The sequence below is a fragment of the Prionailurus viverrinus genome, chromosome C2 (genome assembly GCF_022837055.1).
Source record: "Prionailurus viverrinus isolate Anna chromosome C2, UM_Priviv_1.0, whole genome shotgun sequence".
In the NCBI taxonomy this organism is placed as follows: Eukaryota; Metazoa; Chordata; class Mammalia; order Carnivora; family Felidae; genus Prionailurus; species Prionailurus viverrinus.
In genome coordinates this window covers 8,568,904-8,594,477 of record NC_062569.1, presented here as the reverse complement: position 1 = coordinate 8,594,477, position 25,574 = coordinate 8,568,904, and the positions used below count along the sequence as shown (strand labels likewise).

The 25,574-nt window shown below is 43.9% G+C and overlaps 1 long non-coding RNA gene across 1 annotated transcript; it reads left to right on the top strand.

Annotated features, from left to right (window-relative positions):
• Positions 1 to 712: 712 nt before the first annotated feature.
• On the top strand, positions 713 to 23,433 carry LOC125175358 (uncharacterized). Its single transcript, XR_007155761.1, has 3 exons — positions 713 to 950; positions 19,285 to 19,524; positions 22,906 to 23,433. It is a non-coding gene; the product is annotated as an uncharacterized LOC125175358 (long non-coding RNA).
• Positions 23,434 to 25,574: the final 2,141 nt, after the last annotated feature.

Here is a 25,574-nt window from a genome sequence, read left to right as displayed (position 1 = left end):
TGGAGATCGTCCTGGGCACAGGGCCAGGTGTGAGCAGTCCAGGAGAGGGGCGCATGGGGAGACATCCCGGGCAGGGTCAGACGATCCTTCGCCACCCTCTTTCAAGGTCAAGTGAAACGTTCCCTTAGGCAGCAGCCTTCATCTACCCTTGGGGCCCACTGAGGGTGCACCACTGTTCGGTTCCCTGCAGGAGGGAGTGTGGACAAAAGTATAGGTTGGAGGAAAGACAGAGGAGGGCCGTCCTTAGGGTCCCCACACCCCTCGGGGGAAGCTGATAGCAGTGCCTTTCCGCCTCAGTGTCGTTGGGATCCTTTGGATCCCCTGGTGGGGGAGCACCCCCATGGGCACAGTGGGGAACAGTAGGTACAGAAGGGACAATATGTTTTTTCACAATGGTTTTGGTACCTGTGACACATCCCCTCAGCCCCCCTATGATTTCAGCTGTGGCTCTGGTGGTAAGTTCAGTAAGTTCATGTCTGAAGCCGGGAGCCCACCCAGCTCTCCCACAAGCACACCCTGGAAGTGTGGGAAGGTCACGCCCAGGAGCCACCGTCAAGGGGAGAATGAGAGCCAGTAGACAAAAAGCTCATCCTTTGGACAGAACGTTCTGGAAGGAATTCTGTACACTTGCCGGAGGTTCTAGAATTGAGACCCTGTTGCCCAGCAACCTTGGTAATACACATAGGGTGACTTTTCCTCCTTCCTGGGCTTGCTCACTTCCTTTCCCTTTACCCCTGCTTCCTGGGATCTCCTCCCAAACAAACAAGTCCTGTCTCAGGCTCTGCTTCTGGGGGAACCCAAGCTAAGAGAGAAGTGCTATTAACAACTGGAGGATCTGAATGCCATCTCTTACCTTTCAGAATTGTCACTTACACCTAAACCAGAGAGGAGGAGAGTCTCAACACTGGCTTTGAAACACCTCTGACCCACAGGAAATGGCTGTTTTCAAGGTGGGCTGTGAACAGGGCTTATTGATACAGAAAGCTCAGAGGACCTGGTGTGGGGATTGGTCGGGGGACTCAATTTAGCACGTGACAAGAAATTCTGGTTTCGCCCAGGGGAAAGCTGCTGGATATTGTTTCCTCAGTCATAATGGCCACATGTTTTAAAACCCCACGGTTCTAGAAGGATGAATGGCTGGGAAAAGATTGGGATAGGGAGGGTGTATGTGAACCTAAAAACTCTTACAAATATTTTTACGTTCATAAAAGCCCATTAAGAAAATAACAGTGAAATTTAAACCTCAAAAAATTGGAAATCAAAGTTAATAGACGATTACTTTTCCTCGTCTTTAATCTCAAGATATTGGACTGAGGTAATGATGGAGTGATGTATGGAGGAGAAAGATTTGGGGACGAGGCATTCTTAAGATTCCTTTTATCCTCTGAATTACTTTTGATCTTCATATACGCTATGGAAATTCTTTCTGTTGTAGAAAGTAAATAGGTCGCAGATGGAGTCAGACTCATGTATTTGGTGAGGTGTGGTAACTCCCATCCAAATATTTCTTTTAATTTTACTCTGCTCATCAAAGGGCCAGCTCACATGGAAAGTGTGCTTGGTGTGCCAGAGACCAGGTTACATTTCTAGGTTATTCGCGTGTTTCACGAGACACTTAACAACACAATAGCCCTGAAGGTACATGACAGCGTTTAGTTTTATAGACAGGAGAGCTGAGGCTCTGTTATGTATGCAGTATGATCAGACCTGGTTTTAAAACTTTGAAAGGTTTTTCATGTGGATATATTCATGCATGGGGTGGGGGGGGGGGGAAGGGGCGGGGACTTGCCAGGCCATATAACTTGCCTTTGGGTTAAAATCATGATCATCTAAAACTATTGGAATACATGCTGTTAAAAAGCCCACTTCCACAATTTTGCATTGGAGAAGGCCGTATTTGTCTCAGGGAGAAAACACTTCTTTAAGGAAATGCTCCAATGGCTCACTGGTCATGAATAAGCTCCCTGGCTCTTGTCAAGACAACAAGAGAAATTACTCGGCTTGGATCGCTTAATATGAAGAGATTTAAAATGTTTCCCCAGTGAGCTCAAGTCAGAAGTTAGAGTGCCAGCGGTTAAGATACGCCCAAGGCAGGGATGGTCAGTTTTCAACTGTGTGTTTTGTTTTTGTCTTTTTGTCTTGTGCAGTCCTTCCCCTTTGTTGCTCTCAAACCTTCAGTGGATCCCATCACCCACGGAGCACTGCATTAGCAGTGTCTTCGGAAACTAGAGGGGAAAAAGCAGATACGTCAGCGTCTGGGCAAAGCCATGCCAAGGAAACACAGTAGTCAGCAGGAGCAGGGAGCGGACGGTCAGAAGGCAGTAAGACAAAGCTGGCAACAGTTGAGATTGAGAGGTGACGTCTGTAATTCTCCACCTGTAGAATTATTCAGGAAGCCGCTGGATCTCGTACAGAGGGAGGCTGGATGAGGTTTCGGTTTTCCTTGTTTGTTTGCTTTCTCCTGGAGATTGTAAGAAACCGAGACTTAGTCAGGCCACAAAGATTACAAAGAGAGTGTGAGCCAGTTGACTCAAACCCCTAAAAAAGATATGGTGATTTCGTGGTGACTTCCTGAGCTCACTCCTCTTCCCAGTCACCTGAGAGCCCGTTAATTCGGGGGCATTTTTTAACACTTATTTATTTTTGAGAGAGAGAGAGACAGAGTGTGAGCAGGGGAGGGGCAGAGGGACAGAGACGCAGAATGTGAAGCAGGCTCCAGGCTCTGAGCTGTCAGCACAGAGCCCGACGCGGGGCTCGAACTCACAGACCGCGAGATCATGACCTGAGCCAAAGTCGGACACTTAACCGACTGAGCCACCCAGGCGCCCCTGGGGGCATTTTATATTCAAGTTTGTTAGATAAATGGAGTTGAAATTTGATTTTACTTCTGACTCATCACCTTTGTTCACCAACTGTACAACTGCGATAACTTCCAATAACTAACCCAGCCTAAATTATTAGTAAATGTGGTCTAATTTTTCAGACCCCCCCCCACCAGACAATTTATTAAACTCACTTGAAGCGTGTGATAGGATGTAAATGGAGCTCTTGGGGCTTGTTCACGGTGTCCCATTATAACCTAGACTCTTGGAATCCCCGTCCCAAGGCACTGATCATGCACACATGCTCCAGCACCATGAAGCAACTTACAAGGGGGTTCCAGGATGGCTGCCAATGTCAGTTTTTAAAATCCAATGGGAGAAGGTTTCTGGAAAGATGGAACAGACGTACTCTCTGTTATCTCTCCCGCTAAATCCAGCTAAAACCTCTGGACATTACATAGAAAAGAAACGTAAGGAAGGGTGTCACGGTTCATGAGTTCGAGCCCAGCGTCGGGCTCTGTGCTGACAGCTTGGAGCCTGGAGCCGGCCTCCGATTCTGTGTCTGTCTGTCTGTCTGTCTGCCCTCCCCCACTTGCACTTTGTCTCTCTCAAAAATAAAATACAACGTAAAAAATTTTTAAAAAAATTAAGGAGATTCTGAAAGGTAGACCTTGGCTGAGGACCTCAGGACCCCAGGAATGACAAGCTGATGTTTCCCTGGGTGTTCTTTGGGCCCCGTAGATCCCAGACGAAGACCAAAGGAAGCCAGCAACTCCGATATGCCAATGGTTGCAGACAAAAAGAAGCCCCAGGAAAAGCCTGCTCTCTCTAGCCAAAGGACCGGGAAAGGAGCAGTCTTAAAGACAGAAAACCTTTAGGCGACCACTGCTCTCCTCCAGCCAAACATCACAGAGAGCACTGTAGTCCTACTCCACTCGTTCTAGCAAAAGCCAAGTGGAGAATCTAGATTTCCACCTCAACAGGCTGTGACAAGGCACGTCCCCCCCCCTCCCCGACAGAGTGGTGTCACAAAAGGTAGGGAGTTGGGACTTTCATCTCTGAGGTACGGACTTGCACTTCCAGGCGATAATGAGGTACCCCTTCCCCTCCTCACTGGGGGGTGTCAGAGAAAACCAGGTGGAAAGTCAGGACTTCTGCCATGGCTCAGCAGTAATGAGCTCACCCAGCTCATTGGGAGGTGACCGGGAACAGTAACCAAGTGCCACCCCTGTCCCTTCAACCAGGATAATAACAGCAGAGACCCAGTGGGGGAGACTGAACTCCTATTCCCACCCAGGAGCACAAAAAAAGCTTCCTCCCTCCTCCTGTTTTGACTCCCACCCCCCGGTAAGGAAGTGATGTCTCCCTTTCCCCATGAGAGCAATGTGAGAAGAATCCTTCTAACAATGCAAAATTTATAAAACATCTAGAATCTCATAGTACCCCAGATGTCCAGGTTTCAAATGAAAATCAGTGGTCATACCAAGAACAAGAAGATTTCGACTTGAATGACAAAAGACATCAATAGACAACGATTATGCCCAAGTGCCAAATACAAATATCAACACCAACACCGAGATGACACGTTGGAATTATCCGACAAAAATTCAAAACCAGCCGATATAAACCCATTAAAATGAGTAACTATGAACCTACCTGAACAAATTAAACTTTAGAAAACCCTAACTAACAAGTAGAAGATATAAAAAAGAGTCAAATGAAAATTTTGGAACTAAAATATACAATAGCCAGAATAAAAGCTCAATGGCAGAATGGAGAGGACAGAGAAAAGAATCAATAACCCTAAAGGTAAAACAATAGAAATTAAGACTCTGAACCACAGAGGACAAAATAAACTGATAAAGAACAAAATCCGTGTGATCATCTCAGCAAATGCAGAAAAAGTGGCTGAAGGAATTCAACACCCCTTCATGACAAAAACACTCAACAAACTAAGGATAGAAGGGAACTTTCTCAAGCTGGTAAAGGGCATCTATGAAAAGCCCACACCTAACACACTTAATGGTGAAAGATTGAATGCTTTCCTCCTAAAATCAAGAACGAGACAAGAATGTTCTTACCACTGCTATTCAATACTGTACTGGAGCTTCCAGTCAGGACAATGAGACACGGACGAGAAATAAAAGGTATCCATACTGGAAGGAAAGAGGTAAAACCATTTTATTTGCAAAGGACATGATCTTACATACAGAAAATCCCGAGGAATCCGGTAAAAAATGACCAGAGCCCCAGGACCATAACAAAACAAAAAGCGAAACAAAACAACAACCACCGAAAAACCTAGAATTTGGGGTATCGGAGCCCGAGAAGGAGAGGAGAATGGGAGTGGAGCTGGAAAAATATTTGGAAAAAAAAAAATAGCCGAAAATTTTGCAACGTTAGCAAAAGACATAAACCTACATGTCAGGAAGCTGGGCAAATCTCCAATAGGATAAACCCAAAGAAATCTGTGCCACAATTCCTGAAAACTCAAGACAAAGAAATCTTGAAAGAGTTCAGAGACACACGAGGTGTTACCTGTAGGGAAAACGATCCAAATGACAGTGACTTTCTCATCGGAAACCATGGAGGTCATTAGGAAGCAGCGAGGTATTTTTCAGGTGCTGGGAAAAAAAGACCTGCATCCACTGAATTTTATATTCTGAGAAAATATCCTGTAGCAATGAAGGGGAATCAAGACCTTCTCAGATGAGGGAAAACTGAGAGAACTGGTCACCAGAGGACCTACTTTACCAGAATGGCTAAATGTAGCTCCATAAAAAGAAAGAGAACCACAAAAGAAGGCATCTGGGAATGTCATCAGGGAAGGAATAACATAATAAAAAAAAGTCAGGAAAGAGGCTTTCCTTTTCCTCTTAACTTTTCTAAATTATGTTTGACGGTTGAAGCAGAAATGACAACATCATCTCATGTAGTTCTCAAAGGATGTAGGTGGGATATTTGAGGAAATTGTATCACAAATCAGAAAGGGTAAAGAGATATAAAGTGGGGAGTACTTTTTTTTTTTAATGTTTTATTTATTTTTGGGACAGAGAGAGACAGAGCACGAACGGGGGAGGGGCAGAGAGAGAGGGAGACACAGAATTGGAAGCAGGCTCCAGGCTCCGAGCCGTCAGCCCAGAGCCCGACGCGGGGCTCGAACTCGCGGACCGCAAGATCGTGACCTGAGCTGAAGTCTCCCGCTTAACCCACTGAGCCACCCAGGCGCCCCAGGGGAGTACATTTTATACACTTCACTTGAACTGGCAAAAAGCAACATCAGCAGACTACGACAGTTACGGACACATAATGTAATACTTACAGCAATTGCCCAAAAAGGTATGCAGAGAGATACGCTCAAAAACATTACAGAAAAATCAAAATGGAATTCTAAAGAAACGCTCGGTTCTCCCTCAAGATGGCAAGAAAAATGAAACAGAACGACAGGAAAACAGAATAAACAGAAAACAAAAAAGTAAAATGGTAGACTTAAGCCCTAGCATATTAATAGTTACACTAAATGTAAATGAACATATCCACCAACTAAAAGACAGAATTTGGTGGAGTAGCTTTTTTAAAATTATTGAATTAACGTACTTCAAGAAACTCACTTCAAATATGATGGGACAGGTCTGTTGAAAGGATGGGAAAAGCTATGCCAGACAAACATTAATCAAAAGAAATCAGGAGTGGTTATATAAAGATCAGAAAAAGTAGATTCGAAGCAAAGATAATTATTAGAGATAAAGAAGGACATTACAGAATGATAAATCAATCTCCCAAGAACGCATGCCCATTTGAAAGGTGTATGCAGCCAACAACTGAACTACCAAATGTGTGAAACAAAAACTGATGGAATTGAAAGGGGAAATAGACAAATCTACAGTTTTAGTGGGAGACTTTAACACCCCTCTCTCAACAATGAGAGCAAAACCACACATAAAATCAGCAAAAATAGGGGCACCTGGGTCAGTTCAGCATCTGACTCTCGATTTTGGCTCAGGTCATGATTTCATGGTTCGTGGATTTGAGCCCCGCATCAGGCTCTGTGTTGACAGTGTGGAGCCTGCTTGGGATTCTGTCTCCCCTCCCCCCTCCCTGCCACTCTCTGCCCCTCCCCTGCTCAGGATCTCGCGTGCTCTCTCTCTCTGTCTCTCAAAATAAATAAATTAAAAAAAAATAAAGATAAAAAAATAAAATCAGGTAGACTATAGAAGAATTCAACAGCGCCATCAACCAAGTGGATTTAATTGATCTGTATAAAACACTTCACCCAACAACAGCAGAATGCACATTTTATGCCCGGGGAACATATACCAAAATAGATCATATTGCAGGCCATGTAATAAACATGAGATCATGCCATTTGAGATGACTTAGTATTTGCTAAGTGAAATAATAAGTCAGGCAGAGAAAGACAAATACCATAAGATTTCACTTGTATGTGGCATCTATAAAACAAAACAAACAACAAAAAAAAACCAGAAACAGACTTGGAAATACAGAGAACAAACTGGTGGCTTCCAGAAGGTAGGGGGTGGGTGGAGGGATGGGTGAAATAGGTAAAGGGGGTTAAGAGGTACAAACTTCTGGGCTGCCTGAGTGTCTCAGTAGGTTAAGTGTCTGACTCTTGATCTCAGCTAAGGTCTTGATCTCAGGGTCGTGAGTTCAAGCCCCACATTGGACTCTGTGCTGGGGGTGAAGCCTACTTAAAAAAAGAAAAAGGTAAAAACTTTGTAAAGTTATAAAATAAAGAAGTCACACGGATGAAAAGTAAACCTCAACAAACTTCTAAAAATAGAAATAATACAGAATATATTCTCTGACCTCAATGGATCCAGACTTCAGTTTAGGATCAAAGAGGAAATATTAAGAGAAATTTTAAAATACATTAAACTGAATGCAAATGAAAATACAACGTATTAAAATTTGCAGCTAAAGCTGTGCTGAGAGGGAAATTTATAGCACTAAATGTTTACATTAAATAAGAGAAAAAGTCTCAAATAAATAATTTACAACCCCCATCACAAGAAATGAAAAAGAGAAAAATACACCCAAAAGTAGCAGAAAGAAGGGGAAAAAAAGGTAAGAGCAGATATCAATGAAATTGAAAGCAGAAAAATAATAAAATCAATTTTAAAAAACCCTGGTTCTTTGAAAAGATCGATAAAATTGATCAAACCTCTAACAAGAGTGACAAAGAAAAAACCCGAGAAGACACAAATTACTAACTTCAGGAATAAACTGGGAGCATCACTGCAGAGCTTGGAGATATGAAAGAATGACAAAGGGATATGATGAACGCATCTACACAAATAAATTTGACAACTTAGATGAAATGGACCATTTCCTTAAAAAGTACAGACTCAGTATGAAATAGATTGTTAGGATAGTCCATCACAATTATGAAAATTATTCATACATTAAAAATGCCCCCAAAAGAAATCTCCAGGCCCAAATGGATTCAATGGACAATTCCACGAAATGTCTCAAGAAGAATTAACACTAATTCTATACCGTCTCTTCCAGAAAATAGAAACACTCTCTTCCAGCGTCACTTCATAAAGCCAACACTACCTGCAACCACAAGAAAGGCAACACCAAAAGAAGAAAAATACAGACCAGTATCCCTTATGAATATATATGCAAAAATTCTCAACAAAATGGCAGCAGATAGAATTCAACAATATAGAAATGGAATTATACACCATGACCAAGTGAGGTTTATTCCAGAGGTGACAGGCTAACTTCATATCAGAAAATCAGTCAGTATAATCCACCATATTAAACAGTTGAAGAAGCACATGGTCACATCAATTGATGTAGAAAAGGCATTTGATAAAATTAAACATCTATTGTGATAAAAACTCTCAGAAAACGAATAGTGAACGTCCTCAACTTCATCAAGAATATCTACTAAAACTACTAAGCCAAGATCGTGCTTAATCATGAAATTCTGAACGCTTCTCCTCTCAGATCAGGCATAAGATAAGGATATTCACTCTCACCGCTATACTAGAAGCTCTACCATGCACAACAGTCAAGAAAAGGAAATAAAAGGCACAGAAATGAGAAAGGAAGTAAAACTGTCCCTATCTGCAGAGAATATGATTATGCACATTGAAAGTCTCACAGAATTTATAAGAAAACTCCTAGAATTGGGGCATCTGGGTGGCTCAGTCAGTTGATCAACTGACTCTTGGTTTCGGCTCAGGTCATGAGCCCACTGTTGGTGAGCTTGAACCTCCCATCGGGCTCTGTGCTGCTGATGCAGAGCCTGCTTGGGATTCTCTCTCTCCTTCTCTCTCTGCCCCTCCCCAACTTGTGCTTTTTCTCTCTCAATCTCTAAATAAATACATACATACATACATACATACATACTAAAAAACCACACACACACACACAAAATAAAACAACTTCCAGACGTAATGAGTTCAGTAAGGTTACAGGATATAAGAATATACAAAAATCAATTGTATTTTTGTATACTAGTAAGGAACACATAGAAACTGAAATTAAAAATACAATGCCATTTAAGTTGCTCCAAAGAAAATGGGAATACTTAGGTGTAAATCTAACAAAACATACATAGGACTGGTTTGCTGAAAAAATACCAAACACCAGGAAGATATTCAAGAAGGTCTAAGTAAATGAAAAGACGTACTGTGTTCATTAATTGAGAGGTTCAGCATAATAAAGATGCCAATTCTCCCTAATCGGTATGTAGGTTTAACTCCCAAATCCCAGTGAGACTTTTTTTCTAGATATTGACAAAATTATTCTAAGCTTTTATATGGAAAGGTGAAGGGACGAGACAGCTAAAACAATTTTGAAAAAGAAGAAGAAAGTGGGATGAATTACTGCATCCAATTTCAACACTTGTCATATAGGTATAGTATTTAAGACTGTGTGGCAATAGTGAAAGGATAGATTGATGAACAGAACAAAACAGGCTAGAAAGAACCCCACACAAGTACGAGCAACTGATTTTGGACAAAGGGGCAAAAGCAATTCAATGGAGGAAAGGCAGTCTTCCCAGCAAATAGTGCTGTAACCATTGGGTATCCACAGACAAACAAACAAACAAAAACAACAACAACAACAAAAATGAACCTTGACTTAAACCTTACACTTCAGGCAAAAATTAACTGAAAGTCAATTATAGATTTAAGGGTAAATAAAACCTAAAGCCGTAAACTCATAGAAGATAATGCAGGAAAAAATCTTTAGGACCCAGGTCTTGGTGAAGAGTTCTCAGACACGACACCAGCCGCATGATCTAGAAAAGAAAAAAAAGAATTGGTAAATTAGACTTTATCAAAATTAAAATATTACAAAATATTCCATTGAGAGGATAAAAAGACCAGCTACCAACCGGGAGAAAATATTTGCAACCACATAGCTGACATAGGACTCACATTCTAGAAAAGATGAAGAAAGGATTCTTGCATGTCAACACATCAACATGCCACGTATAAAATAAATCCTATTTCAAATGGGCAAAAGACACAGGCATCTCATCAAAGAGGAGATGCAGTGGCAAATAAGCACGCAAAGGGGCGCCTGGGTGTCTCAGTCAGTTAAAGCATCTGACTTTGGCTGAGGTCATGATCTCACAGTTGGTGAATTTGAGCCCCTCGTCGGGTGATCTCGAGCCCCTCACCACTTCAGGTGAGCACCAGCACCGCTTCCCTCTCTCTCTCCTCTCTCTGCTCCTCACTCACTTGCACCCTTTCTCTCTCTCAAAAAAAAAAAAAAAAGCACACAAAAAGATATTCAACGTCACTAATCGTTAGGGAAATGCATATTGAGAACATGAGGTTTTATCACTGCATAGAAGTTGAAATAGGTAAAACAAACAAACAAAAAAAGCCGACAACACCAGGTGCTAGCAAAGATGTGGAGACGCCGGATTGCCCACATGGCTTCTATAAAATGGTCACTCGGGAAAAGAGTTTGAAAGTGTCTTTAAAAAACTAAACATACACCTACTAGAGATTATACTGCCGGAGAAATGATAGCTTATGTCTAACAAAATCCTCTACAGGACGGTTCACAGCATAGCTATTTATTTGCAGTCGTCAAAAACCAGAAGCAACCAAAATGCCCCTCAACAAGGAAAACAGTTAACTGTGGTAAACGACCACAACAAGCCCATCATCAATAAAAAGGGATAAAATATTAATACACACAGCAACCAGGACAAATCTCAAGAGCATTATGCGGAATGAAAAAAAGCCAACCTCAATATTACATACTGTATGACTCCATTTATATATTATTCCCTAATGACAGAATTATAGAGATGGAAAACGGATGAGTGGTTTCCAGGCGTAAAGAATGTTGGGGAGGGGCAGTGGGGGATGGGGGAAGGGTGGGAATGACTATACTGGGTAGTAGGAGGGAGATCTTTGCCAAGATGTAACAGTTCTGTATCTTGATTGGTGGTGGCTACAGAAATCTACAAGTGCCAATGTCAGTTTCCCAGGTTTGATATCGTCCTACAATGAGGTAAGAATGTAGCCTTTGGAGAAAATGGGTGAAGGGTACACAGCACCTTTCAGCACTATCTTTGCAACTGACTACAAATGCATAACGATTGCATAAAAAGTTAAAAGAGAGAGAGAGAGAGAGATCACCCAAACGTAAAGGAAATCGACGCTCAAAGAAATCTAAAGGGGCTGGTATTCTGAGCCTGAGTGCTACGTTTGCCACCTCAATGGAGTGTGGCGCCTTGGGAAAGTGTCAGAGACCCGAGATTAAGAGCTTTGTTTGTGTTCCTAAGACTCCAAGCGGCTTTGAAGTGTTTGGTCTCCAGCGGGTCCGAAGTTCAGCGTACCACTGGCTCCGGGAGCCACGCCTGTCTGCACACACAGGGGCGGGCTGGCTGGCCCTTGCGGAACCCTCCTGTTTAGGAAATTCCTTGTGTAGCGGAACAATGTCCAGGAGAACAAGAATTGAAAAAATGAGGGTGTGGCTCCTACTTCATTGAACACTGTCTCCCGGTGGGAATAAGCGCCGCTTTCCAGCCTCTGGCCGCAGGCCACCTCCTGTCCTCGGGGGAATTCTCTCCTAGGTGCACCTGGTTCAGATAAGCTGCATAGTGTTTCTCCTTAGGCCCCTGCAAGCTACACCTTGGAGTGTCACGCCCTGTAAACTTGGAGTTGTGTGCCTTTAGGTGAGTCATCGGTTGGCTGAGCCGTGCTGGTTAAAGGGCACACTATAAGACCTTTAACTGGAAGGGAGAATAAATCGAGAATTGTGTACCTGGTGCTCTTGATGTCCGTGTTATTCAGCTCGACTCAGTCCCCGTGCCGGTAGGCCCTGGGCTAGGCATTGGGATGCAGGAGGGAATAAAGCACTTGTTGTCCTTCATGGGGTTGGGTAGGGAAAACGGACGTGAAGCAAACAAACACAGAGAAACATGTAGTGGCCCATGCCTTCCGGAACTTCCTGCCAAGAGAGCGGGAGCAGAAAAATAAACCGGGCAAGTTCCAAGGAGATCACGAAAAGCCCCTTGGAGGTGTCCCTTCAGCTGGGAGGTGCGGTGGGGATACAGGATGGAAATGTGCTCCACGTTGGTGGAGAACCAACGTGGGCCAAGCAAAGGTCGAGGAGTGGTTCAAGGCTTGGCCAAATTGGAAGTGGGCTGGTCTGATTGGAGAGTGGGGGGCCCGCGGGCCATGGTGAGATGTGTTCATTGCCGACAACCAGCAAGGGCGGAGGGGGCATCGCCTGATACTTCCAATGGTCAGTCTGTGAGCATTTGCTGAGACCCCACGGGCTGAGCTACAGGTCCAGTGGGGTGCCCAGTAAGGTCTGGGCCTGCCCTTAAGGAATGTCCAAGCCTCTAGTGAAAAGAAAAGTGTACTTCAAGGAGATGTGTTGTTTTCCGTCTACAGAAGGGTGAACTGGTGTTGGCAGGCTGAAAATACCACCAGAACGTCTGACCAGCCTCTGCAGCTGTTACACATTACGGAGACACAGAGGTCTGGCCTTGAATGTCTTATTTTTTTTCTGTCCCAATATTCTTGTTTTAAAATAGAGGAAAAAAAAAACCCAACTTAAAAACAGTCTTGTTTACTTTATCCAAGATTAAAGAGCTTAAACCGACTGGGACAGTCTAAATGGATTTTTAAGTGCTTTATGGACAAGTACCTCTAATTGCTAAAATGCCCGACTGGGCTGCCGTGATTCTGTGCGACGCTTGTGTTGTCTGGGTTTGCTCATTTACTCTCCTTGTTAGAGGTCAAAAGCTAAATCTCAGATTAGACAATCTTAACTTCTGAAGTTGAGGATTGCAACAAGTTCTAAATTTTCGTCCTTGAGTCGGCTGGTCCAAGGCCTGACCATGTCTCTAAAACCAGCGTTCTACCCACGGGTAAACAGTGCAGTGATGAACTGGAGGAGAGGGACAGATCGTGGTCTATGTGTTTTGGAAATATGGAGCCACCACAGGCAAGTGTGGGAATGGGTCAAACCTCTACCCCTCCTCCTGCTTCCTTTTGTCCATCTTGGAAGCATCCTGGGATGGTGAAGACCCAGATTCTGAGCGCCAATCCTAATGAGGGTGCTAAGGGACTATGTGACTCGGGGTGGGGCACTTCACTTCTTTGAGTTGCAGGTTCCTCACTTGTAGAGTGAGGATGGTAACACTTGCCTCAGTGCTCCGTTACCGAATCTAAATCGTGGCCGTGAGAGCTCAGGCAGGCCCAAAGCTCTGGAGTCAACAGGGTCCTTGTGAGAGTCCCTTCCTGAGAGAAATGGGTCCTAGATGGCTGGCTCTGTTGGAGGTTGGAGTCACCCACCAGATGGGGCAGCCATTCGCTCGGGCTGTCCAGGCGGTGACTTCCAGCGCAATTTCACCCACGGATGACCCACAGTTCGTTGTCCTCTGGAGAATGGAGCCGAGGCCTACTCTAGAAACCTGACACAAAGGGAGTCAAAAGCCAAACTGAGGAGCAAGCAAGGCTTGGTCGGGTAGGAGTGAGGGGGTGTATGTATGGGGCGGGCAGTGCTTCTGGCCCTTCAGAGGGACTCCCAGTCTAGCAAGGAGGCAGGAGACAACTCTAATCATAATTGGGGTGTGGTGGGGGAGCAAGACCAGCAGGAGACTCACTCCAATATCCGGAATGGGGAGGGAGCCGGCTGAGGATGCAGCCTGAGCCGAGCCTTGAAGGATGAATGAACCCAAGAGAATTTCAGAAGAGGGGTAGGAGAGGCCCTACGCTGAGGCAGCTGAATTCCCAGGGGTACAGAGGTGTGCAAACAGATGCTGTGTCTGGGGCAGCAAGTTTAGTGTGAACGAGCTGTTGAGCATTACAGATGAGCCCTGAAATGAAGAGGGGATTGAACGGCCTGTATTTTGTGTGGAGGTGCTTGTTGGACTTTTTTTCATCATCAGGGCAACTCAATAAAACTGACAGAACACATATGGGTATGGATCTCTTTTCATTTATTTTTTCATTTATTTAAAGTGTTGGCCTGGGAAGCTCTTTCAATCTCTGTGTTCAGATCAGGAGAAGTCAGGAAAGTTGTCTCCAGTTAGGAGCTTAATTTTTGCCTGGGTTTTCTGCCCCCCGGGAAAGCAATAGTTCTGACCTTGGATTTCAGTTCTGTATCCTGGATAGCTACCGCCTCTCTTATCATTTATCTCTTCCCTTACCTCTGTGGGTTTTTTTAAGGTTTTTTTTTTTTAATGTTTATTTTATTTTTGAGACAGAGAAAGACAGCAGGAGTGGGGGAGGGGCAGAGAGAGAGGGGGAGACACAGAATCCGAAGCAGGCTCCAGGCTCCGAGCCATCAGCACAGAGCCCGACGCGGGGCTCAAACCCACCAACCGTGAGATCATGACCTGAGCCGAAGTCAGACGCTCAACCGACTGAGACCCCCAGACGCACCCCCTCCCTTTGTGTCTCGAAAGCACTTCCCAAACATGGTTTCCACCTCATGGATATGATTCTCTGCAGTGTTGGCTCGTAGGGCTGGATTGGGGGTGGGAGAGAGGGGCCTGAAGGGACAGCAGAGCAGAATTCTGGAGAGCTCTTCTTTGTAAGTAGGAATAGTGGGATTTACCCCAACTCTAACCCCAAAGGGCATTTTTGAACCTCACAAGACCATTTCTCACATTCCCCCCGGGGAATCCCTGATCTCATATCCCACAGTACTCTGTCTCATTCCCCTGTTTCCTTGGAGGCTCCTTGAATGTCCTCAGACCTGTAATCTGGCAGTGGGTCAATAACGACAACTCATCAACTAGTGGTTCTCGACCTTGACCACACGTTACATTTGCCTGCATTTGCCCAGGAAGGTTGAAACCCATCGCTGTCCAGTCCCCAACCCAGACTTTGTCGGGTTTGTTTCCAGATTCCAGAGTGTTGCGGGCACCAAGGAACGACAGTGAACATGAAAGTGGGACGACCCCACTTCCGTCCCAGGCGATGTTCCCACCAGCAGCGTCTCACACGGAGACCCGCCTCCCAGTTTCCCGAGTGTTTTCTGATCAGAATCCCACAACGTGAGATACGCAAACGTTTTAGTTGGCTGTGTTTATCGGTGCCTCTTTGTACAGCATTCCGTTCACACAAAGGCTCCTCTAGTCTTGAGGGTTTATTCGGTCACCGCTTGGACGATTCTGGATGTGTGTCAGGGATTTCAAGTCCAGGCTCCTACCTCTGAGCAATCTGGAGAAGGTCACCATATTCACGTCCAGCATGGACCATCACTCCCCACAGCATGCTATAGCTGAAGATTCATGTGAGAAAGATGATTTTAGGGGCGCCTGGGTGGCTGGGGCGGTTAAGCGGCCGGCTCTTGGCTTCGGCTCAAGTCACGATCTCACAGCTTCCTGAGTTCGAGCTCCGTGCCAGGCTCTGTAATGGCAGTGTGGAGCCTGCTTGAGATTCTCTGTCTCCCTCTCTCTCTGCCCCTCCCCTACTTGTGTTTTCTCTCTCTCTCTCTCTCAGGATAAATAGATAAATTTTTTTTAAAAGATGACCTTACCCATAACGATCCTTTCTAGTTCCCCCCCAATCTTTAGGATTGTAAGAATTTGGCCTTATGCTCTCTCCTTACTTTTCAGCTATACAACATCACATTATTTTTGCTCCCTTTCTATTGACTTTTACTCATTTCGGAAAATATTTACGGGTCGCCAAATCGTGCAGGGCATCTTGGGGGACACCTGGCAGGAGCAACAACGTATCCGCTCTCAAGGGCTTCCACATTTCTTTAGGAAGATACCCACAGACACATAGAGCAATTTAAACCCCCAGCTGCCACACTCACTCACACAGTGGTGCATGGTGTACTTTGTGCACCCGGGGAAGCCCGTCCCTCTGTGCACCATTCCACAGCTGTGAGTTTTGACTACGTGGGACTGGAGGCCCTGCAGCTATGTGGTGAGTTCTCCGGAATGTGGTCTCCCGGCCACAGGGCCATTGGACAAGACATCACGAGAGGAGGTTAGGTGTATGGCAACTGCATCAGGTTATGCATCCTTAACATTTCTAATAAGGAAAGTCCCACGTTTCTTTTCTACCCCCTTCTTACTAAGAATGTGCATCTATACTCCAACGATTCAGAGTCTATGCTAGACATCATCAAGCAATCTATTTCCTTTCACCTCAGTGGAGTGTTCGATGACGGAGCCCTCCCTGTCCTCTAGGAAGGGACAAAATCCTTTTTGTTTGCTAGCGACTGGAAATGTGGTTCTCATAGCTCTTCAAGGTTTACTGTAGAAGTGACAGATGACGCTGCGTATGTGGGGAAGAGAGGGCGGACGATGAGCAAGGGAACAGAGCTTTCGACATGGGCCACGACGGTGGGCCCTTGTCCCTGAAGGAGGAGACCTTCCGTTAGGGGAGTGAGCAGGAGCCACGCTGGACTTGAGTTGTTACCACTCTCCGGCCAGCACATCTACCAACTCTCCCGAGAGAGTCTATGCCCCTTAATGGTGGGCATGGAGGCTTGTGCATCCCGGGGCCCCTGGGTGGGGGGCTACACCAGTGAGCTGAGGTGTTCCTAGGCTTTGAGATGTGTCGTGACTTTTGCCTACCTGCTGGTACTACTAGAAATCAGAGAACAGAGAGATGTTTCCCCGCATGGTTGCAAACTGCTGAGATTCTGCTTCTTCTTTTCCCGTTGAACCGCTGAAGTGACCGTGTGGTGTCCACCTCCCGCGGGCCTTCAGCCTGACCTTGGATGGCTGCTTACGGGACTCACGCGCAAGGGTGGCAATTATGTGATGCCCAAGCCTAGAGGACTCCAGAACTCAAGGGAGGGACACCAAGTCGACCGTCACCAACAGGTGGTTCCTACTGAGTCAAAGTAACTGTTTCTTTTTTAGGAGTTCTTCTTTTTTTTTTTTTTTATGTATTAGATATAACTTATTGCCAAATTGGTTTCCATCAAGCGAACTTTTAAGAGCCAAAAGGAATTTAATTTTATCTAAAAAGCAGCAAGCGCTCTCAAAGAGACAAAACTTGTAAAATCCCAAAGTCCTGGAACTGGAAGATATGATTTCTTCAATATTTCCTTACATTTCTTTAATTTAAGACGTGATTACAACTTTCATAAGGAAACTAAAGGGTAAGCACTGCTTGTGGACTGAACCGTGTGCCCCAAAGCTCATATATTGAAGTTCAGCCCTCAATGTGACTGTATTTGGAGGCAGGGCCTTTATGGAGGTGATTCAGTTTAAGTGAAGTCATAAGGATGGAGCCCTAATCTGATAGGACTGATGTCCTTGTAAGAAGAGAAAGAGGCCTCGGAGAGCTCTTTCTCCGCACACACAGAGAAGGGACCATCCGAGGACACAGTGAGAAGGTGTCATCGGCAAGCTGAGGAGAGAGGGCTCACCGGAAACCAACTCTGCTGGCACTTTGATCTTGGACTTCTAACCTCCAGAACTGTGAGAAAATAAGTGTCTGTTACGTAAGCCACTCGGTCTGGTTTTGGCGACCCGTAATACAGCACCAGCCCTGAGCATTGCCTGACACTGGTTTTGAAGATCCAAAGGAAGACATAATCTTACCACACTGAGCAGTAATACAAGGGAAATGAAGTGATGAAAGAAAAACATAAGGCACCAGGGGGGGAAGTACAGGAAATCTAACATTTCCATAAGAGGAGACGTGAAGCGATGTGGAAGGAGAATAATGATAATTAGGAAAGTAATAGAAGAAAACATCTCTGAGTTGACTCGATCTTCAGATTTTAAACACTTAATGAAAAGCAAAATTAGTAAGAATTTATATCAAAACCAGTATAAACAATAACAAAAACCAGCCCTACGTGCCCAAATGTACCCATCCTAAGGACAATGGATCTTCCACACTTCCTTAAAAAACAGAGAGAATTATTCATCAGTTGATGGGCATTTAGGCTCTTTCCATAATTTGATGAATGGAGAAGGAAATTGGGTTTATATACACAATGGAATACTACTTGGCAATGAGAAAGAATGAAATCTGGCCTTTTGTAGCATGGTGGATGGAACTGGAGAGTGTTATGCTAAGTGAAGTAAGTCATACAGAGAAAGACAGATACATATGTTTTCACTCTTATGTGGATCCTGAGAAACTTAACAGAAGACCGTGGGGGAGGGGAAGGAAAAAAAAAGTTAGAGCGGGAGATAGCCAAACCATAAGAGACTCTTAAAAACTGAGAATCCACTGAGGGTTGATGGGGGGTGGGAGGGAGGGGAGGGTGGGTGATGGGCATTGAGGAGGGCACCTGTTGGGATGAGCACTGGGTGTTGTATGGAAACAAATCTGACAATAAATTTCATATTTAAAAAAAAGAGAAAAAAAGAAAGAGAATCAGATTAGGAACAGACTTCTCATCTGTAGCCCTGGGAATCACAGCTATAGTTCTACCTCCCAAAGGAACCCCACTGAGTGACAAGGACACTAATCCAAAAGCTGGACACATGCAAGATAGCATTACTAGGTCAGGGCAAAAGAAATACATCTTGAAACACTCAAAGTCTCAGCGAGTACACTACCCAGGTGTCCTATGTAAGGAGAATTCATGACAGGAGAATGCAAACCGGATGAAAATCAAACGAGATCCAAGATCTGCAGGGGACTAGAAATAGCAGTGGGCTTCTCACTTCTAATGCATCGAGTAAAATCTAAATGGATGGACTGGCAGTTAAAGTTGACCACGCATTTATACTTCTGTCTCCTGTGACCCCATTCAAAGGATTGTAAGTGAATTTTAAAAAGGAAAAACCCCACAAGGTCCGAAAGACAGTAGAAGAAACAGCGGCAGAGGAGAGGTTTCAGTGGATGTTGGGCAATCAAAAGGTGGGCGGAGCAAGGTAGAGCCAAGTCGCTCCGCAGAACTGGACTCAAAGGCACCAGGGACAGCAAAGGGCAGGGCAGCACTGGGAGCTGGAACCAGGCAGACTGGTTAGAGCCATCTGCACCTGAACTGCACCTGCTCTCTTCCATCCCAGTGTCAGGAGGAAGCCCGGGGAGCTTGACTTGGAAAGACTTACAGTGCAGAGGACAGCAGACACAGCGGAGTGTGGGAGGTAATGCCTGAAGCTTAACTAGAGGGTTTCAGTGAAAGTTTGCAGACTGCCTGCAAGGACCTCCCCCAGAGCCTTCCTCAGGAGGCTGGCGGTCAAGCACGGACTCCCCAAGAAAAAGACTGGAGAGGATAAGTACCCCCAGACTGACAAGTTAACGCGAAGGTACGTGGGATAGAATGTATTGCTATTGGGTCTCGTTACTCACGCTGCTATCATATGGGTATTACTGATTTGTTCAGTGTACCAATAAAGAATACAGAATTGAACGCCTACCAAATTTAGAAGGTCCTGTTTGACCCTGGGTCAAGGGGAGAGGAGGGTAGAATGACATCCTAAAAATGACTTCCTGAAGATAGCTTACGATCACTCCAATGCCATTTTTGGTATATACAAGAAATGTGTGGCCTGGAGAATTAAGCATAAAGGACTATGAGAATATTGCTTCCCTGTGTTTTGCAACCCATGATATAAATGTCTCCACGAGGCGGAACTGATACACAGATATCTGGGATGCTATAAAAATGCTGTTTTCATAGGGTTCAATCTACTAAAGAGGGGCTCGGTATGACAGCATGGGTGGAGAAAGGGATTGTTCTGGTTTCTGAAGCTCCAGGTTTCAAGTCCTGGAGAAATCTCTAACAGGAAATAACCTTGGTAACCCGGGAGCAAAGCTGGGCTTTTAGTGGGTAGGCATCTTTAAGCCACAATAAGATTTAGAATTAAGGATGGAAAGACTTCTGAGAACAAAAATCATTGTATTGATCTTTTTTGTTAGAAGGAATAGTTTGCGTTTGGTGTCTTTGGTATTTGTACTGTTAGAATTTGGCTAATTATAAATGAAAACCTTGAACTCAAATTTAAAATGTCTGTTAAAGGATGTCCATTCTCACAACTTTTATTCAACCCAGTACTGGAAGTCCTAGCCATAGCAAACAGATAACATAAAGGAGTAAAAGGCATCCAAATAAGTAAGGAAGAAATAAAACTTTCACTGTTTGCAGATGGCATGATACTCTATATACAAAAACCCTGACGATTCTACTAAAAAACTACTAGATCTGGTAAAATGAATTCAGTGAAGTCGTAGGATATAAAATCAATATACAGAAATCAACTGCATTTCTATACACTAAAGATGAGGCAGCAGAAAGAGAAATTAAGAAAACCATCCCATTTACAATTGCACCAAAAAAAAAAAAAACCGATAAGATATCTAGGGATAAACTCAACCAAGGAGGTGAAAAATTGAACTCTGAAAACTATAAAACGTTGATGAAAGAATTTGAAGATGACACGAACAAATGGAAAGACATTCTCTGCTCATGGATTGGAAAAACAAATATTATTAAAATGTCTATATGACTCAAAGCAATCTACAGAATTAATGCAATCCCTATCAAAATAACCACCAGCATTTTTCACAGAACCAGAACAAAGAATCCTAAAATTTGTATGAAACCACAAAAGATCTCAAATAGCCAAAGAAATCTTGAAAAAGAAAAACAAAGCTGGAGGCATTACAATTTTAGACTTCAAGTTATGTTACAAAGCTAAAAGAATCAAAACAGTGTGGTACTGGCACAAAAATAGACACATAGATCAATGGAACAGAACAGAGTGTCTAGAAATAAACCCACACTTGTATGGTTAATTAATCTTTGACGAAGGAGGCAAGAACATGTAATGGGAAAAAGACAGTCCCTTCTACAAATGGTGTTGGGAAAACTGGACAGCTACATGCAAAAGCATAAAACTGGACCACTTTCTTTCACCATACACAAAAATAAACTCATAATGGATTAAGCACCTAAATGTGAAACAATAAAAATTATAGAAGAAAGCACAGGGAGTAACATCTCTGACTTTGGCCAGAGCAGTATTTTTCTAGATATGTTTCCTAAGGCAGGAAAAACAAAGGCAAACATGAACTACTGGGACTGCCTCGAAATAAAAAGCTTCTGCACGGCAAAGGAAACAATCAACAAAGCTAAAATACAACCTACCGAATAGAAGAAGATATTTGCAGATGATACATCTGATAAAGGGTTAGCATCCAAAATATATAAAGAATTTATACAACTCAACACCAAATAGCAACAAATAATCCAATTAAAAAATGGGCAGAAGACATGAACAGACATTTCTCCAAAAAAGCCATCCAGATGGCAAACTGGTACATGAAGAGATGTTCAGTATCACTCATCATCAGGAAAATGCAAATCAAAACCACAATGAGGTATCACCTCACACCTGTCAGAATGGCTAAAATTGAAAACACAAGTGTTACAGAGGATGTGGAGAAAAAGGAACCCTCTTCCGCTGTTGGTGGAAATGCAAACTGGTGCAGACGCTGAGAAAGACTGTATGATGTTTCCTCAAAAAGTTAAAAAATGGACCTACCATAGGATCCAGTAATCGCACTACTGAGTATTTACCCAAAGAATATGAAACACTAATTCAAAAGGATGTATGCACCCCCATGTTTTTGCAGCATTATTTACAATAGCCAAACTATGGAAGCAACCCAAATGTCCTTCAAAAGATGAGTGGATAAAGAGGATGTCATACATATATTACATACATATATCATATATATAGCATAATATATTATATATATATGTGTATATATATATATATATATATATAATATATAACACAAAATCTCTGGCCGAGGACTTTGCAGAAGGTCCAGGAAGTCAGATTAGAGAAGAACAGGGCCTCTGGAAGAGAGAGACAAAGAGAATGAAGGGAACTGTTTACCCCAAGCTGATCTGATACGAAGGAGTACTCCGGAAGAAAACACTGCTTGGCATATGGTCGATCAGATGCCACGTGTGGGTGAGATACAGGTACGTAAAAACCAGGCAACTGTTAATTTCAGAAAAACGAAAACCAATTGTACAGGAAAAAAATATACAATCTTCTACTTGCCACCACAAGGAACATTATTTCCATAACGACAATCATGTAAACATTGACTGTTAGTGAACGAACAAGAAACAATTCTGTAGACGTTTTGGGGAGGATGAGAGCAGGGGAGAGGGTGTTGGGTGGCATTATGACAACATTTTTACTCAGTTGAACAGGATGTTAATGGATAAGTTCTAAAAGCTAGTGAATAAGAAACTAGGGATATGAAAGTATTTAGAAAGCTGCAGGGTAGGGACGCCTGGGTGGCTCAGTCAGTTAAACATCAGCTCAGGTCATGATGTCAGAGTTAGTGAGTTTGAGCCCCACGTCGGGCTCTGAGCTCACAGCTCAGAGCCTGGAGGCTGCTTCAGATTCTGTGTCTCCCTCTCTCTCTGCTCTCCTCCCCCCTCCCACACTGGCTCGCACTCTCTGTCTCCGCCTCTCTCTCTCTCTCTCAAAAATAAACATTAAAGAAAAAAACAAAACCCTGCAGGTTAATATCAGAAGTGAACAGTTCAAGGAGGCAAAAAGAAATTGCTTCTAAGGGAGCAGGCTTGAGGAAGGGTTGGGGGTGGGAGGGTAATTAATTCTTCTAAATCTTCTGGTATGACGTGATTGTGTGATGATTTGCAGGTACTGTGCTTACAACGAAAGCCCTTTATGCCTCAGCTTGTCCTGGCCTCACCTGCCGGTTCCTCAAATCTCAGCCGCAGTGCAGCATCTGGCCAGCCTCCTGCAGGTGCAGCCTGACAGTATCTGGCCTCCGGCCCACGTATGCTTCTTACTTCCTGCCCTTGGGCTTCTCCCGGAGACCCAGGCAAGAGCCACCTCCCTTCTGATGTACGTTCCACCTGGAAATAGAGTCAAGTTGACACCCCCTGAGTCACCTCTTTGACCAACTGGTTTAGGGGGAGAATCCTGAGCTGACAGAGGCATCCCTCCCTCTTTCTCGGGAATGGACAGACAGCGCCAGGACACGTTCACGCAGCTGTCCAGGCTGTCCCCCGATAGAGCGACCAGTCACCTGCCGTCATGACCAAGCAATAGTGAATCCTTGAGCCGGCTCTCCCTCCTTCCCTGTTTCACCTCCTATCACTCCCCGTCCCCTGGAGCAAACCCCCGGTTTGTCTTGTTTGGTCTTAGGCTTTGCTTTCTGGCAAACCCAGGTTAGAACGAAGCTGATTAAAAACGTTAAAAAAAATTTTTTTTAATGTTTATTGATTTTTGAGGGAGAGACAGAGTGTGAGAAGGGGAGAGGCAGAGAGGGGGAGACACAGAATCACAGAACAGTTTTCTAAATGTTTTCTGATCGTTATAATCGTGGGTCCCGATTTATCTATTGTTCCCTACTATGTGGCCTGGCCGAGTTTTGGGGGTTTCTTCCTACACTAACTCCCTCTCCGCCATCCACTTATAGCTGTTACCACGCTTCTCCATTATGAAATATTAGTATTAGGGGTAAATATTAGTATATCTAATCCTCTATCTTCCACTGGTATATGAAATTAAATAATGGTCATTCTGTCCCCATAAAACACTTTGCCAGCTCAGCCCCCTTCACTCTCATGGTGAAGGAAACTTTATTTTTTTACTTGCTATTTCTTTCCTCCTTCAACTTTGAACTTTGCTGAGACTGCCCATAATTATAAATGTCACCCCATCAGCTTTCCCCTTCAGGTATTTACCTTTGGTTTCGAAATCCTGCATTCATACTTTGTAATTCTTTGTTACATTATCATTTTCCGTTTAGATCTATTTTAAAAATCTGATTATTTGATTCATTTTCATTTACTTTGGCCTTTATTGGAAAGTTTTTAGGGGCGCCTGGGTGGCTCAGTTGGTTGAGCATCTGACTCTTGGTGTCGGTCCAGGTCACGATCTCAGGGTTCGTGGGTTTGAGCCCTACATGGGGCTCTGCACTGACAGTGCAGAGGCTGCTTGGGATTTTCTCTCTGTCTCTCTCTCTCTCTGCCCTTCACCTGCTCGCATTCTCTCTCTCTCTCTCTCTCTCTCTCTCTTTCTCTCTCTGTCTCAAAATAAATAAATAAATGTTTAAAAAAAGAAGAGAAGAACTAAAAATAAACCTGTCACTTAGGTCAATAAATGGGCTGAAATCTCCCTTTAAAAAATAGACCCTCAAATTAAAAAAAATAAAATAAAATAAATAGAACCTCAGGTTGGTTCAAAATGAAATTTTCATCTACATGCAGTTTCTAAGAGACACCTCTAAAAGTAAACACTAGTGAAGAAATGTTGATTTTAATACTCGACGCTACACCAGGAAAATGTGAATAATTAAAAAACAAGAAAGGAGGTATTTCAATGCAAAGATAATTCAAGGCCTGAACCATGGAGTGAAGAAAAAGATTACATTTTTCTCACAATAGATACAATCCTTGAGGAAGATGAAAACAGACATGGACCTTTGTGCAATGAAAAACATGACAGCAAAATACACAGAACAGGGGCGCCTGGGGGACTCAGTCGGTTAAGCGTCTGATTTCAGCTCAGGTCATGACCTCATGGCTTGTGAGTTCAAGCCCCGTGTGGGGCTCTGTGCTGACAGCTCGGAGCCTGGAGCCTGCTTCGGATTCTGGGTCTCCCTCTCTCTCTGTCCCTCCCCGGCTCGTGCTCTCTCTTTCAAAAATAAATAATAAACATTAAAAATAAATAAATAAATACATTCTTTAAATTAAAAAAAAAAATTTTTTTCTTAATGCGCAGGACAAAAACACCCAGAAATTAAGGAGGGCTTGACAAAATCACTCTGGGGGTAGATTTGATTGCACCTCTGGAGTATTTAAATATCACAACCGATAAGTTCATCTAATAGCTCTGTACGAAATCCTTTGCACCCTGGAAAGCATGTTTAACAATCAACATTTGGGAGCCTGGGTGGCTCAGTCGTTAAGCATCTTCGGCTCAGGTCATGATCTCACGGTCCGTGAGTTCGACCCCTGCCTCTCTCTCTCTCTCGTTCACCCTTCTCCCTCTCTGCCTCCTGGGATTCTCTCTCTCTCTCTCTCTCTCTGCCCCTCACCCACTTGCACCCTCTCTCTCTCTCTAAACCAACCAACCAACCAACCAACCAACCAATATCAACATTTACTTCACCTCCAAGAAAACAGACTCTGTCCAATAAGAGAGTTCACAGATCTCATTTTGGAAACACAGCCCTCATACGCTGTGGCCATTTTGTCCCTCCCCTTCCCACACTCGGGGGGTGCATCCATGAAGCAGGGGAGAGGCGGGGCCGGGAGTCGTGCAGAGGGAACTGGTGTCACTTGCCGACACAGCTGTGT